This window comes from Portunus trituberculatus, chromosome 33, assembly GCF_017591435.1.
Source record: "Portunus trituberculatus isolate SZX2019 chromosome 33, ASM1759143v1, whole genome shotgun sequence".
Classification (NCBI taxonomy): domain Eukaryota; kingdom Metazoa; phylum Arthropoda; class Malacostraca; order Decapoda; family Portunidae; genus Portunus; species Portunus trituberculatus.
In genome coordinates this window covers 5,654,185-5,657,890 of record NC_059287.1, presented here as the reverse complement: position 1 = coordinate 5,657,890, position 3,706 = coordinate 5,654,185, and positions in this window count along the sequence as shown.

The window sequence follows — 3,706 nt, the reverse complement described above, 5'->3', positions numbered from 1 at the left end:
GAGAGATAGGGACAGACAGAGAGAGATGCGAGACTTACTATTTTTGTTTACCACCACTGTCTGTCAAGAGAGTGAGTGGGTGAAAATTTTTTTTTGTCTATTTTCTCCTTATCCTTCATTTATCATCTTTGATCATCATCCAGCATAATAATGAAGAATAAGCGATTCACCATCGTCTTTCATCATCATCCAGCATAACAATGAAAATAAACACCCAGTGATGACAGTCAGTCTGTCAGCCCACACTCTTGTCATGTGAACTCTCTTTAACATCCATTTTCTTTGTTTTCCCGTAGTAAGATGATTAGCTTCACATTCACCTAATGACATAAGACATGCGACAATATTGTCCCTGTGGTGTTACTTATATCAGTATCTTTGTTTATATTTATCTACTTTTACAAATAATCCACTGGCGTTGTGTGCTCCGGTGTAGACACAGCACCTTCGCGCATGCACATTCCATTTTCCGCGTGGAGCATCTTTCCGTGACCGGACGCCTTCCTTACCTCTACTCATAGTTCCATTTCCGTGGTATTTGATCCAGCCTCTGGCTGCCTCGATCTTGGACTACGTGCGAAGAAAGTAGTTTAGTGGATTAGAACGGTCACCTTCTTTAGGATCAGGTTGAATGAGGATGTTGATAGATAGTTAGAAGAGTTTGACTAAACAAGGTGCAAGCACAAAAAGCACAGTTTTAAAGAGTAATAAGAGGGACCTCATCAGGTCCGTAAGACTTTCAAGGGCTTAGGCCAGATAGAGCACTGCGTAGTGTGGGTAATATGAAAATAGTATGAAAGTCATGACGTGAAGGATAGGAAGGAACGAACCCTGAATCATCTAAGATGGTATTTTTAGCAAAGCTTTCAGCTTAAGAAAAAGATGAAATGGCAGTGGTACCATCAGGGTCAAATAAAGCAGGGAGAGATGAATAAACAAAATTACTGGAGATGTATCTGGCTAGGTGCAGAGGTCTTGAGTTGTGTTGGATCTGAAAGATTTTAACACTTTCCATTAAAAGGAGTTTTTGGCTTGTTGGCATAATTACGATCCGAAATATAAAGCACATGAAATTAAGGTGATGGAAGGCTTGAATATATTTTGTGGGCAACCTCTCTATTATGCATAGCACAAGAACAGGCTGTGTTAAACCAAAATTTGAAAATTGAGGTCGAGAGAACGAGTGAGGAATGTATGCCTCCATGCCAGACACTGTCACCTCTGCCATGCTCTACTCTGACACGGAAGCAGTTGTCATTCCAAGGATAATCAGCATAGTACCTCGTTAGGTCCCCCAACAGAGACAAAACGCCGTGGTACAGTGGAACCATGGTTGCTTTGGGGGTCCGAGGGGTCTCCAAGCGCACGGGTTCGAATCCTGTCCACGGTCCGAGTGTAGGTTGGGCTTCCTCATTCGGGGCAACGGTTTCCTAGCGGGTGGGCTTTGAGATAGGAGGTACCCTAAAAAGTATCCCCTTTAGCCAATAAATTCCCGTGAACACCCCACATGGTGTAAATAAAAAAAAGAAAAACTGCGCTTTGTGGGTTCCTGAGGAAGGATTATTCTTTATTCTTTATTCTTTTTCATTACATTCAGACCCTGCTCCACCAACTAGTGGCGCTCTGCAGAGCCTCTATTTTATAGTAATTAAATATAAAATACAAATATGAACAATATCTAGCAGAGTACTATATAAAATATTGTAAAAACTGATCACACACACACACACACACACACACACACGATAAAATCTAGCTATACATGTAATGTAGTTTAAGTAATCAAACATAAAATATTGCACATTAAAATCTTACACAGTATAATGTTGAGTGACAGTCATATCTGACATATCATAGGCATCCCTGAATAAATATGTCTTTAGTCTTTTCTTAAAAAGTTCAATGCTATTGCTTGCCTTGACCTGCACTGGAAGCCTATTGTACAGTCTTGGAGCACACACTTGAAAGGCTCTGAAACCCGTATCTGAGTTACATCTTGGCTCATTTAGCCTGTACTCATCTGCTGCATGCCTCACTACAACACTTGTCCTAACCTCAAATGGATGCAATAACTTTCTTAAATAAACAGGTTTTCCAGTAGTCATGACTTGATAAGTTAACACACAAATTTTATAAGCAATACGAGCCTTTATCGGTAACCAATGCAACTCAATGAGTACAGGCGTTATTCTGTCGCGAGGTGAAACATATTTTATCATTCTGGCAGCCCTATTCATTGTCAGTTGTAATTTCCTTAATTGATAATTTGGCAGGTTATAATACAAGGAGTTGCAGTAGTCCAGCTTGGCTATTACATGATTTTGAATCAGAGACTTGACAGAATATTCATCCAAATATCTCCTTATGAAAGCAATGTTCCTCAGATTATACCTTGCCACTCTCACACCCTCATTTATTTGATCATTTAAGCTTAAATACTTATCAACTATGACTCCCAAATCCTTAACCCTCTCAGATAAATAAATATTTGTACCATTTACATGTAAACTTTGCACTTCGTTAAACCTCCTAAGGCCACTCTTTTTTTCCAATAAACAAACATTCAGTTTTCTCTACATTTAATTTCAACTGTTTTTTTATTCATCCATCCCTTAATAAGAGCCATAACTCTTGTCAATGTATTTTCTGTATCTAAAATATTGTTAACTGTTAAGTAAAACTGAGTATCATCAGCATAGAGAGCGAAGGTTACATCAAATTCCTCCAAAATGAAAGACAATTCTATAGTATAAACACTAAATAATACCGGTCCCAGCACACTGCCTTGGGGAACACCTCTGTTGAGCTGACAGTGCTCAGAAAAGGAGCTCCCCACTTGGACACAATAACTCCTATTTACAAGGTAGCTCCTTAGGTACTGCAGTGCACGTTCTCTAACACCTATGATCTGCAGATCTTCTAACAGTACATCATGCACTACAGTATCAAAGGCAGCACTCATATCTAACAATATTAAAACACCACACTTTCCTCATCCATCATACACAAAAGATCATTAGTGACACTACACAATGCTGTTTCAGTTGAGTGTAACTTCCTATACGCAGACTGATTGTCAGGCAATACATGAATAGTAGATAAATAATCCATTAGCTGAACATGAATCACACTTTCAATAATCTTTGATAGGAATGATAGGTTTGAAACTGGTCGGTATGAAGAAAGGCACTGCCGATCAAGTTTACTCTTTAGAGTAGGTTTAACAATAGCAAGTTTCTCACTTTCTGGAAAAACACACTCACGTATGCTCAAGTTGACAATTTTTAAGAGAATACTTGTGAGCTGTAAAAGTCTTCCCATTGGCTACATCTGACATAGGAAATGGATCTCGAACACAATAAGTCTTTTTAATATTTTTTAACAATGTTTGTAGAGTATCTATACTGACCTCACTGAAAGAGGCCAGACCAACATAGAGTATGTTGGGCATATATGTGACATGGTGAGCCTGTTCCTCCTCTTCCAGGCTACTAACAATATTTCCAATTTTTCTATCAAAATGCCTCATGAAATTGTTTGCCAGGTCTATATCTGAGAGCCCGTCAGGAAGCTTCTTGACATTACTCTTACCAGTTAGGGTGTTAAGAACAGAGTACAGTCTCCTAGCATCAGTTCCTGCCTCAGTAATCTTTCGCTTGTAATATATACATTTACGTTTTCTTATTAGTTTATTTACAATATTCTT